The sequence below is a fragment of the Teleopsis dalmanni genome, chromosome 1 (genome assembly GCF_002237135.1).
Source record: "Teleopsis dalmanni isolate 2A chromosome 1, ASM223713v2, whole genome shotgun sequence".
In the NCBI taxonomy this organism is placed as follows: domain Eukaryota; kingdom Metazoa; phylum Arthropoda; class Insecta; order Diptera; family Diopsidae; genus Teleopsis; species Teleopsis dalmanni.
In genome coordinates, this window is record NC_051846.1 from 164,469,726 (window position 1) to 164,484,612 (window position 14,887).

Genomic DNA, 14,887 nt, shown 5'->3' on the forward strand with positions numbered 1-14,887 from the left:
TAATGATAATACAATATAATACCTTCATCCATAAAACTATTAAACCCATATTACAATTAATAAAAGAAGCACATCTTAAATACTTCTAAACCGTAACCGTCAACCGCATCATTAGTATTTCACTCAAGCCACAAAGAATTTTTTAATAAGGTTAAATGTTGGAAAATTCCTAACATTCTTCCATGTCATTTATGTCAATAAGAAATATTTTCAAACATTTTCAACACAATTGGTATTTAATGATATTAAGGCGAAAGTTGAGAAATCCTTTGACCTTTAATGTCAAACTATTTGTCAACTTTCTCTGTGAGGATTCAATGGTTGAAGTCACACAATTGCGTAAAAAATTGAGGTCAAAAAGTACTTTAAGATGTTTAATGTTTCAGATGAAATATTATATATTAAATTCGAAAAATGAAAACTTACAAACACTTTCTCATAATATAATTTATATTTAAAACTTACACATATAACAATTTCATAATTAAATATAATTCATAATAAATTATCAATAAAACCACTGAATTATTGGGGATATCTATATGACCGAACTTAGCTCAATGTATGCTCTGCATTTCATCTAAATACCAACTTGATTTTTCTTTATGAGTTCATAATATTGTATTCCATTATAGTGATTTTAAATATTCAACAGCACTAAGGCGTTTCCTAAATAATAGATTGACGTCAAGCAGTTAACAGCATTCCTTCTCGTTTTCCAATTGCTTAACATTCTCTAGATATGAACTTATACAGAAGACTTAATTGCATTCCAAAGGCGATATTAAAATACTCCAGTAATTTTGTGCGAATTCATTTTGGTATTATAATTTGAATTGAGAAAATCATATAAATTATATGCACATTAAAATTGAAATTTAAAAAATATTTTATAAATATTTCATATAAATGTGCAACTACGATATATGACTTACTAAGTTTTAATTTTTAATAATATTAAGAAATACTGCACCTAAATTTTATACTTACGATTAAAATATTTTACTAAACTTTAACTCAATTTTAATATCAAAAAACCTTTTAGAAAGAACATCAAACATAATTAGATTTGAAAACATAAATTAAATATTGTATAAGAAATGTCAAAAGCCAAAATAAAATAAAAAACATAATAAAATAAACCAACACTTATTGCTTCCCGGTTCAGTTCACACATGGTGCATATCTAAGTCCATTTACTCGTACATTCCTCTATATGTCAACGCATATCCTTGGAAATAAATATCCACATATACGAAGCAAAAACAATGTGAGACACTAGAAATTGGCATTTTTGTTTTTCGGCCTTAATCGGAAAAACTTTTTCTTAGTAGCTTTTCCTTATTTTATTATTCCGTTTCCCTATTTCCTCCTAATATATTCATAAAGACCAGACTTAATCCTGCACATTTGGAGAAAAAAATGCTATATGTGCAATTTCCAAAATCTGTTTCATGTAATTTTTCCTTGGTATCCACTTATATTATTAAAAAAAAGTAAAAAAAGTAAATTAGTAGAACATTGAAGCAGACAAGTAGATAGACATTTTCAGATGTTCATAAAAATGGACTGTCTTATGTTATATAGCAATATGTGAACATAAAGAAGCAACGCAAAACATGACCCCATATTTTCTATTTAATTTTATTTCCTGCTAATTTTATGAGAAAAAATTTATATACACATATTTTTTTTCTTATATGTAATATGTAACGCCATGAATTTTATGTACAAATATTGAAACAATTTTTATAAGGATTAATATTTTTTATGAACAAAATTAATATTTAGAAGAAATTCATTAAGTCTATAGAAAATTTTCTAATAATTATAATTTTACGCAATGTCATACTACACTTGTTACCTATTGATGTTTATATCAAAGGAGTTGCTACTCTCAGCGCACAGAGGCTTATAGATTTAAACTGTTGGCGCTCGATTGCGTTCGTACATGGTAACATTTCATCTATCTATCCGATAGATGAGAATAGAGATTCGGACTACCTATGTCCTCGATTACATTTCAATAATAACTTTGCCACCAGAACTCCTTCTAAAGTTAATTGGGATGCAGGATTGCTTACAACGCAAGAAAAGCTAGCGATCTATACCGACGAGTCTAAGATGGATAAAGGTATTGGAGTGGGAATATTTTCTACGAACTTAATGTTTAGGAATAAATCATACCATCTTTCAAATCAAATACCATACCATCTTATCAGCGTTCTGTATTTCATCCAGATTAGTACAAGAATGTAAGAAATTCATTAACGCACTAAGTGAGACGTCCAAGGTGACTGTAGTTTGGGTTTCCGGACATGATAATATTTTAGGAAATGAACGCGCACGGGTACGCCTATTTCAAACCCTCCGATTGCCCCCGCTGCGATCGGAGGTTTAATTTATGACCATTTTTTGCGACAGGCAAATAGTGATTGGTCCCTTCATCTAACCGCCACAGTAGTTAGATCAAGTGGTACATGGCCAATCTATTACAAATACAGAACCTCTGACTTAGTACACAGAAGCAAATCAGAGGTATCTAGGTTAATATCTGTCTTTACAGAGCACTGAACCATAGGACGTCATGGAGCTAGGCTTGCCCTACCCTGTGGTGTCTTCTGCAGTGCGTGTCTACTAGCATTCGAAGAAAGAACACCAGAACATCTAATGAACTAAGCTGAAGTTTCTAGGGTCCCCTACTTTAACACACTCCCCTTCTTCTAGCATCAGCATTGGCCAGATTCTTGCCTTTATAGATGCCTCTGGCTGGTTCTAGCTTCTCTCTACTAACCATTATTACGACGATTTGTGGATTCAAAATGGCTAATATATAACATAAAACAAGAAGTATCCAATTCTAATTTCACCAAAATTGTTTGTGCTTTTAAGCGAATTAAATACATATATGTATAATAATTTTGTATTATTAAATGCATACAGTCTAATGTTATTTACCTTTATTGAATGAAATTTTATATTCCTTTGTGGGTTGTCATTCTGAAAACCTCTAAATCCCGATAAACTGAATTTATGTAAACTGCTATGTGTTGAATATGTGAAAAATAGTTACCCTGAAAAAGAAATATAGAACTTTGCTGCTAAAATTGAAGTCATTCAAGAGTCGCAAAGACTGATAACACATAAACTATCAGCACAGCAACTTATATGAGTTCGTGATACATTTGTATTTAAATTTAAATTGTATTTAAATATTTTATATAACTAAAACTTATCCTGTACATCACAATATCGTATCTATAATACAGAAGTTTATTGTTTAGAGAAAGTAAAATAGTGCTACATTCTATTACTTTCTGTTACTGAAAACTATATAAGTTAAACGTAATTAATATTCATAAATTGAGTTTTATTAATATAATCGGTATACGAAGTATTAAATCTGCACCAAATATTTGTGTTGATTTTATTTACTCTTATTATTTATATTGAAGAATATGAGATAAGAGATATCCTGCTGTGATTTCACTAAACTAATATGTATTTTTGGCGACATTAAACGTATATATGCATTATAATATTATATTATTAAACACATGGAGTCTATTGTTATTTACTTTTATTAAATGAATTTTTATATTTCTTGTTGGGTTGTCATTCCGAAAACCTCTAAGTCCTCGTAAACTAATATTTTGGAAAATGCGTTGTGTTGGATATGTAAGATTTTTTTTTGCTTACACTTAGTTTCTATATTGTTTTAAAACTAATGTATTTTAAGTAATATTACTTTTATTAGAAATACGTTGGAAATCTTTTTACTGCTTATAATCAACTTTCGATGTCAAAAAGCATTGTCAGATATTTCTGAGATTATTTCATTATTCTGAATTTGCGCACTATTTATATCCGGCACCACGTCTATTTTATTTATATAAAATAAAAATTATTTATTATGTATATATTGTTATTGACACAAGAAAAATACAAACATCTTTAAATGACCACGAATAAGTTTTTTTTGCACTCCATATAAACTTCTTATCTATTCTATCCAAAAACCCGGAATGAAATAAATTACCTTAATTTTGGAGAAACAAAACTAAGTTGGTTACACCGAAAGTCGTAACATACTTAGTGAAACATGTTTTCAAAATACTTATATGTAAAACTCAGTAGTCTCTAAAAAGAATTAGACCTATTTTGGCAATAAGAGTAACTAATAGTAAAACATTTCATTCAGTGAAGAGAAAAAAATAAATTTGAAAAGAATGCTAATCAATGTTAAACACTCGTCGTATTAAAATGAACTCACTACGAAACAATGATTTTTTTCTTTATATAAATACTTTAGAAAAAATATAATTACTATAATAAAGCATTAAAAGAAATGTTCAAACACTTTTTTCCACAATAATTAACATATCTACAATGAAAGTAATAATATTTGAAGACAAGATTTTTATATAAAATGTTATATATATTTAATCTTGGCTTAATATTGTTATGAAAGGTTAATTTATATATTGCCATGTAAGCTACGGGTTCAGAATTTTCCTATATAGAAAGGCGTTTCCTAACGTGACAATTTTGATGAATGTGTGCATTTTAATTGCGTTAAACAAATGTTTTCTGTTAATTAAATTCATCCTGCATTGTTTTAAATGAATAATAAATTAAAAAAATTTAATTTTTTAACATTATATCCATTATATGCTGGACGAAAAAAAACAGCAACGCCACCTGAAATGGTTCAAAAAATGAAGGCTCAACTTAAACGAAGTCCACGTCATAGCGGTAATCAAACGGCCAAAGAACTGAAAATATCCCAAGGAAGCATCCAACGTATATTCCAAAATGAGCTCAAAATAAAGCTTTATAATTCCAAAATGTCCATGATCTTACACCAAAGCAACAAAAAGTATACACAGTCTGTCCCAGATCCGATGAAACTGGTGGCGTATAAATTATTAGAGCAGCAACGTACTTGAGTGTTTGATATATTTGTATTTAAATACCAATTTTGTTCCATCAATAGAAAATAATAACATCTACTACATTACAAAAAAAAATAATATGTATAACTAAAACATCACTGAAGAAATATTGTCCTACTCATCAAAATATCATTTCAAACAGAAAAAAATTTATTGCTTCAATGGAAGCAAAATAGTGCTACATTGTAATACTTTCTTTACTAGAAATAATATAATTTAACGTAGTTTTACTCATAGATTGACTTTCATTAATATAATCAGTTTACGAAGTCTTAAATCTGCACCAAATATTTGTGTTGATTTTATTTGCGAATATATATTCTCTAATATAAGATAAAAACTATCCAATAATGCTTCCACTAAAATAATATATATGATATAAAAATATATATGTATATAAAAATATTTTATACATGCAGTCAATTACTTTTATTATTATTTGAATTTTTATATTTTTTGTTGGGTTGTTATTCGCAAAATTTTTATAATCGTCGTAAACTGGTATTTTATAAATTGATGTAAGTTGAAAAAAAAGATTTCTTTCTTTAAAAAATAAAAGACAGCTGGTAAGGTTAATCTCAACATAAATCATTCAAAAACTGCTATATAAATTGTTAAGAATAATGTTAAGAATAAAATGTATATTATTTTAACCATTACTTATAGTTTCAGCTATCTGATTAAATTATTTAAAGTTTTAATTAGTTAATGTATATACTAGTTATAGAACAATTATAACAGTTTTAATAAGATTAATACTATGTTCAGATACACCTTACTTTCGCAAAAATCTTAATTTCATCTTCATGTCAGCGAAATTAAGTTGTTTTTTCCATATAAAATTCCATTTTAAGGTTAGAATGAAATGAAGAAAAATGACCTTCATTTTGTTAAAATGAAGGGACATTTCAAATGCAACTATGCGTAAGATAAATTTTAAGCAAAAGATAAAGTTGAGATAACGAAAAAGTGAAATTTTTTTTAATTAATGTCAATGACAGTTAACTTAAATAAAACAGGAAAATATTTTGAAAGTAGTACAAATTTTTAAATTTGAATATAGGAAAAGAACTGTAACTGTTTAAAATATAGTGAAAAATAATAATTCACATACTTGAAGTCCACTAAAGCCATTAAACCTACTGAATGCCATCCTTTATATTTTTAGAATTTCCCAGATACAAATGGTGTTTGGAGCACGTAATTTTTAACATTCGACATAAAAACCATAAACATATGATCTCCTTAATTTGGGGCTATATGTGAACACTTTCGAAATTATCTTAATTTCATTTTTACGAAATTCAGGCAATTTGGCTTTCTGAACATAATATAAGTTGCAAAAAAACAAACTTGATGTTTAACATTATATCATAAAAGTTTATTTAATACTTACAAGTACAGTGGACGTCCAATATAACGAATTTTATGTTGCACCCCTTGTTCGTTATATCGAAAAATTCGTAATATCGAATGTTATACATTTACCTACCAATATGGTTATTTTTAGGAGATTTCATATATTTGAGTTCATAAATTAACTTATAAACACGTACGAGTATATATTTATTTAAAAGTATTTTTTATTGGGTTGTTACAAAAATTATTTATAAGAAAGGACGCATTCAATCATAGTGTAGAGTAAAAAAAATCATTAATTTTTGTTTGTTTTTTACTACACTCAAGACTTTTCTGAACAGCTTTTTCTTGTAGTTCTCTTAGTACAGCTAATTTTGAAGTTTCATTATTGTTAATCGCCCACTTTATGCATTTTTCGAAATGATTTATGGCATCTTTATGTTTAATAATTTCTAAATTATTTTCTTCTATATTTTCGTCATCAGATCCATCATCCTCGTCCGAGACATCGATGGTATTATCAGCATTATTCCATTTATTAACTTCGTATGTACTAATGTCACACTAACAATAAAATTGAAAATATAATATAGGATATTTAAGCATAATATTCTTTCTTACATTAGGAAAAACATTTTGAAGTAATGTAATGGTTGTTTCAGTTACATTATCATTCGTTCGTGGTATAAGCTGAACCAAAGGTATATCGTCCTCTTCATCGAACTCAATAGAATTAAATGACAAAATATTAGCCCAACACTTACATGCATATTCTAAGCTGAATAATGCTAGTTTTATAGTAAAATTATATTCAAAAGCATAATTTGTATAAAACAAAAACGAATAAGAAACAAAAAATTTTTTGTTCGTAATATGGAGCAGAATTTTTTTTTCGTTCGTTATATAGAACAATCAATGTAAATATTTTGGGTGTTCGTTATATCGAAAATTCGTAATATCGAGCGTTCGTTATACTGGACGACTACTGTAATTAATTACTATTTAATGCAACAATTTCTTTAAAATTATTTAATAATACTGTATTTATCTGTGAGAATACTCATTAAATATCATATTTCCCTATTTATATTAATGAACCCTTAAGCTCTTAAAATTCACGTCCGAAACAAAATATACAAATGCATTCACCAATAACATAACATAACTTGAATGGCATTTTTATGCTTTAAGAAGTTCTCTTAACCTAATAAGTTAAGCGTCTTAACTGCTTGACATAATTTTATAACTTAATCTTATATTTTTATAACCAACACATTAATTTATCTCAGAGCAGCGATAAAAATAAAAACAGTCTCATCGTAAATGTAACAGCGACAATATCATTTGACATATGTTCGAGTGTCTGTGGGAGAAGGCACTGCTTGACATTAAAAAAGTCTATTAAATGCATTTAAGACTTCAGCTTACTTTACAACTTCCCACACTTCACACTCCTACAGTTGTTATTAACACGATACGTTACTCGCCATAGTGAGGAGTATCTTAAAACAACTGCTGCTGTGCTTTAGAACTTCAAAATAAACCAATTCAAGTCAACACATACTAAATACATATATATAAAATAAAAACCGAGAGCGAAAGCGAAAGCGAAAGTATATATATGATACTTGCAATTTTTGCTGAGGTCTGCTTTGAAAATCACACCAACTCCCGTAGCGAGTTTGTAATTATTTTATATCATAAAATTTTAACATATTTTCTTGGATTTTTGCTGTTGCTACTTTATCCACCCGCAACATGATCTGCGAGCAGAAAAAAACAACTAGCAGAAAAAAAACGACGAGCGGACCAAAATAAGAACAAGCAAATAGCACATTGCTACTTCCTTTACACGTGCTATTTTACGCATTTAACCAATTTTCCATATTTTCCATATTTTCCTCTGCTTTCCTTGCTTTCATCGTGGCGTGTTGCGTTTGCTTTTGCTTTTGCTTTTTTGCCATAATTTAAATAATAATAATGGCTGCGATTTCTGTTTATGAACTTGTGCCATGCGGTGCGTATGAGTGATATTTGAAATGTGCTCATTTAAGCTTACGTATGCGCCAAGGGGAACCACATTAATCAATAAACATGTTTACTTTATTTTTATTACACTTTTTTTGTGATGAAAATCAATGAAATTACATAAAAATGCAATCAACATTTTGTTTAGTAATTTTTATGAATTTTTAAAGGAATTTAAAACCAAAAAACAACAATAACAACAACAACAAAACATCTTCAATGTAAGATAAATTTTCATATAAATTTCAAATGAATTCAGAATAAATTTAAGCAAAAATTCAGACTTACATATTTGATATTTAATTAAATTTTGTAATTTAATATAAGATGCAATGTGTAACGTATAATAAAAGTAAAAATGTACAAATTTGCAAATTTTGCATTTCATTTGTTAAGACTCCTCAGGGAGTTAAATATTTTGTTCTATAAGACGTAGAAGTTAGTAAAAATGTTTATAGATATATCAAATTTAGATTGAGCTAAGTAATAATTTTCTAACAAAAAAGATAATTTAAAATAGCTTCATTTATCTACGACATATTATGAATTTAAATAATATTAAAGATATCGAAGTTAATAAAAATATTGATAAATATATTTAATTCAAATTAAATGCTGTAATAATGATTTAAATTTTGGCAAAAAGAATTATTTTTAATAGTCTCATTTATGATAAGAATTTATATTATAATACATTAGATGTAGAAGCTAATAAAAATATTGTTAAATATTTTAAATTAAAATTTAACTCAGAAATAATGAATTAAATTTTGGCAAAATAAATTATTTGAAATAGCCTAATATATTTATATTCTGGTATGAATTTAAATAATATTTAAGATGTTAAAATAATTAAAAATATATTCAAATATTTTAATTTTAAATTTAATTCAGAAATAATCAATTCAATTTTGGTAAAAAAAATTATATGAAATAACCTAATATATATATATATATATATATATATAATATATAATATATGGATATGAATTTAAGTAATATTATAATATTAGAGATGTTTAAGTTTTTTAAAATATTGTGAATATTTTAAATATAAATTTAACTAATTTTTGTAAAAAAAAATTATTTGAAATAACCTAATATATTTATATTCTGGTATGAATTTAAATAATATTGAAGATGTTAAAGTAATTAAAAATTATTGTTAATTATTTTAATTTAAAATTTAATTCAATAATATTAAATTAAATATTATTATAAAAATTATTTAAAATAGCTTAATATATTTATAGTTTTGTATGAGTTTACATAATATTTAGGATGTAAAAGTTAATAAAAGTTTGAATAAATATTTCAAATTTAAATTGAATTCTATACAAAACTCTTTATAAACAAAAATATTTCAAATACCTTCACTTCAATAAATTATAGCGTAAATTTTTATTAAATTTAAAATATGAAAGTTAATTAATATATTGATAAAAGTATTACATATGACTAAAATAAAACTCCAGAACATGCAAACCAAGTACCGCTTTGGGCCAATTGGTTAATGAACATTGACTCTGAGCTTCAATTGGCTAATGAACATTGACTCTGAGCTTCAAATTTGACAGGGCACAAGTTCATTCCCTGGTACTTGCAGTTTCAAAAAAATTTTTTAAGAATGATTAAATATAATAAGTAATTCCAAGACCACTGATGATGAGTCTTTGGCAATACTCGAAACAGCCGTATGGTTAGTCAAAAATTCAATTAATTACAATAATATAAAAATAATTTTTGTTGTTGTAGTTCACCTCTATTCGAAACCTCTCTATTAAGTAAAAAAAGTAATAATGTCTTAAAGGTAGATGTAACAACTTTAAGTAACATTAGATTAATCGACTTGTTTGGATACTCTTTATTTGAACTTTTCTAAATTAATTGCATTTTAAATAATAAGTGCAATAATTGCATTTCTAAATTTAAGATTATAATACATTATGATTATAACAACCGTCCGTCCGTTTACAACAGGTTAAACCATAACATTACCTGTTTTTTCCAATCTTTATCCATTTCATTGTGAAGATTTTTAAGTGGTTCTTATATATAATTTAAATATTATTCTTTTTTATTATGAAATTAATTATAATAGAAAATAAAATTAAAAATATATAAAAACAATTACTAATATGATAAACTGCACAGTTATTTTATTTTCATTTAAAATCTAAAATTGATTTTCATTTTCTTTCAGCATCTAAGTTTCAATTATAAATTCAATTTTAATTAATTCAATACACAATAGACTTCTTATAAAAAGCGGCTAAACATAAATTTAAGTAATATTTAAACCAGTAACAAAATACAATAGTCCGTATGCAATTCATTGAACGTCACATTGGATTTTACGCAAAGGGATACTTCCATAAATACAAACAACAACAAACTTTTTAAAAGCCCAAACACTACAGGACAAACTACATTGTCGGTTCGTCGGCTCGTCGGTATCTCCCTTGAGTTTTATATGGGGCTGATTGGTTATTTGGGTAAGTAAATTATGCGATGCTTTTGCGCTCCCATCGAGCCAAACCAAATCGAACCTAAACCTAAAGCAGACCAAACCAATTTATTTCCTGTCATGAATCGCAATAAGGAAATAAATTTAAGTGCAGAAAAACCGGAAAATATTTTGATGCAGGCAAAATGTTTTAATTAAGTTAGCCTAATTGATAGACAACATTTGTAACAAATTTAATTGAGCGTATTTTATTTACAAATTATTGGCTAATTACAATGCAACAAATTTGGCTTAAATTCACACAAATATTGTAGTGTTGCTTTAAATTTTAATTTTAAATTGCGGTAAACTATAAAATTTTATTCAATAAAATCTAATTATATCAATAGTTTACTGTCATTTATGTTCAAATATTCAGTTTTGTGTTTTTGATTTAAATAATAAAATTTTAGTATACAACATAATTTTAAAATTATATTGTTACATTACTATTGCTAAACTAAAATAATACTGATATATATAAATATTATAAATATATTTTTGAAATATATAAAGTTCAACCCTTGGTATTTGCAGTCTCAAAAAATTATTTACGAGAAATTAAATATAAGAAATAATTCCAAGACCACTGATGATGGGTATTTGGTGACTTGAAGCAGCTGTATAGTCAGCGAAAAATTCAATTAATTAATAAAAAAATAAAATTTCCGAAATACTGCTCTAATGAAAACAATAGTTTATATTAAGAATTTAGTTTCTTTCATTAAAACGGACATTAAAATTCAATTTAATAAATCTTTTTTTAATAATCAAAATTATATACACAGTTGTTATCTTAGCATAATTAGTAAGATCACAAAAGATTTACGTTCTCTTCTTTAATATTGTATAGTATAATATTGTATAGTATTGTGTTTTGGAGTTTATAATCAAATTTTTAATAGATAATAGTATATTATGCTTATCTACTTAGGCGGGCATACCCCCTCTGGTAAACGAGTGGGATAGGTTTTAGTGTGTGTAAATCGGCCACACAACTCTCGTGATGACATACTGGCGATGTATTAAGCATTTTTAAACTTCCTCTCTGCACAAAACAAATTTTATGTATAGTAAATATGATTATCATTAAACATATTTATTGTTATATATTAATTGATAGCACTCACCTAATATTAATAAAATAATCTTCGTTAATTTTTTTAATTATTCATTTTACAGTGATCTGTGAAGTGAAAAAAAATTACTCTGGTTAAATATTCCGCAACAGACAGTCTACCAACCAATGATAGTTAATTTGACTGTTTAGGGTTTATTTCCGAAATATAAGTTTCTTTAAAATATATATATTGTATTTGATATATTTTTTATTAACAATACATATAAAGTCAATGTAGGAAGAAGAGGGGAACTGAACCTACAAAATGAAGTATCTGATCGCATTTAACTTGGTAAACATCAGCGCAATATTTGTTATTGTTTTCTTCAAATTAATACACAACCTCCACTCATAGCTTCTTTGAATAGCTTCAAGTATCCGTGCTTAGTGAACTAGTGTGTGTAACAAAATCTTACTAATGGATATATGAATTAGCGTCGCGCTTGGAATCCACTATATAAAACATGGCTCCAATGAAAACAAAGAGGAAACCTTGTGATAAAGATACCGCATAGAGTTGACTACACAAATAAGGGCTATAAGAAATATAAGCTCCTGACTTGTGGGAACTCTTTACAAAGAAGGTAATGAAGGTTGGAACAGAGATGCTTTTAAAGAACACATTACTTCATAATATTATAATCATTAAGTCACTAATATAACTGCAATGCAACGAATCACTAATTAGGAGTCAGGTTGACTGTAAGTCGAAGGCTGAGAAACTTGGTGCTTTACACCAATCAACAAAAAGCTTGCTGAATTCCCTAACAACAACTTTCTATAAACAGCTTGAACAAGAATATGAACGTTGTTCTTATCATAACATCAAAATGGTGGTAGGTGACATATACGCAAACCTACGTAAATAACGTCTCTTTAGTCCTATTGTAGGAAAGTTTAGCTTTCATATATAAACAAATGATAAAAGAAGTCTGATTGATTTTGCCGCGACAAGAAAATGGTGGTTTCATAACTACCAGACTTTAGCATCTCAACTTAAATAAAGGGACTTATGGCATTGCATTACAGACATAAGTCATTCTAAGCTGTATCCAGTAGCCATTTCCAGAAAACTCAATCAGTGGCTTGCTATCGCTAGTTGATACCAAATACATTGATATCATTGGTTAGGCAGTTCTTCTACTAATCAATTATTAACTTTATGGTATTCCGCCATACTTATGTGCATTAAATCATATATTTGTTGTGATCTGAAAGAATCTGATCTCATTTGAAAGATATTGCTAATTTACCTATAATTATATTTCGATTTGAACTCTACTCTACTCAAATACTTTAAACAATTCTTGGATATTCGATTAAATGAATATTTAAATATAATTATGTAAATAAATATGAATAATTTAATTTGCATTAATTATAATTAATTATAATTAGTAGAATATATATTAAATAAAAAGCATCGAGTGCTATTTTAACATGTATCGATATTGTGTTTTTCTCATAATTCTATGGTAGAATCATACATAAAACATATGTATGTACATACAAAGCTTCTTTGATGCATTTAAATTTATTTAAAGAAAAAAAAACATTTAATAATTTTTACTAAATATAAATAGTATCTGCTACACTTAGAAGTCTGAACAATAAACTTTGTTTAAATTTAAATAAAATAGTGAATAAATATTTATATCTACTTATCTATACCTATCTGTTTGAATGGAATATACAAGCACAAAAATATTGTTAAAAGTGCCACTTTTAAAAGTTTCATTAAAACTATAAACTTTTTTTTACTGTAGAGGGAAAACCTTGTGTAATTACACATCAACATTTTCAAAACTATTTTAACTAAAGTAACAAAAAACTTTTGAGATAAAAATAAAATTACTTTTTCAAAAAAGTTAATACAATTAACAGTTCTTTATTTAATAATAAAACTTTAATTTTTTCTCTTGACATCTGAATGAGAGAACATTTCTATCAAGAATTTGTAACAATTTAAATAAATTTCATGAAAATATTTAAGTTTTGTTATAATAATAAAAAAATTTATTAATTTATAGAATTTACCTAAAATCGATATAAAATTTTGAAACATATTTTTGTTTAAATACTCAATGAATGTAATCAGTCACATTCAATTAAATACTACAATATAGAAATTTAATAATAGGATAGTATTGAAATTTAACAATTAAAATTAAAAATATAATTAATTAATTAAATAATTCAATTAAGTAATTTCATGAATTTGTTAACAAAACTTTTACAGCAAAGTAACAAAACTCCAGAAAAATATGCGAACATAAAAGTCAAGTAAGGCTTTGGGTCAGTTGGTTAAGGTGCGCTGACTTTGAGCTTTAAATTTGGCAGAGCACAAGTTCAATCTATAATACTTTTAGTCACAAAAAAATTATTTACTAATAATTAAATACAAAAAATATTTTCAAGATCACTGATGATTGGCCATACTCGATACAGTTGTATGATTAAGCAAAAATTCAATTAATTGAAATAATAAAAAATGAATTTTTGTTGTTGTTGTTCACTACTGTTTGAAAAACCGCTTTATAATAGGATATATAAATTCATATAATATATAAAAAAATATTAAAGTAATAATATTTGATATTAATATTAAATACTATTTTTATGCTTATTAAAGCAACTTAAATGCTTTATTGAAGATAAATAATCACAAGCTATCACAAGTAACTACGTATAGGTTTTCCATAGTTTATTAGACAAAGTACAAAAAGTTATATAAAGTAATTCACAACTTTTAGATAAACATCCGAACTCTAAACTCTATAACAGTTTTCCTCTTTACTAAATATAACAAAATAAAACAAGTAATACAAAAAAATTGTTTTTGTATTAATATTCTGTGCATATTTATGGTTGCAAGACCTCAATCTGAGCTTGAATTGAGATTAAATTATTCCCACATAT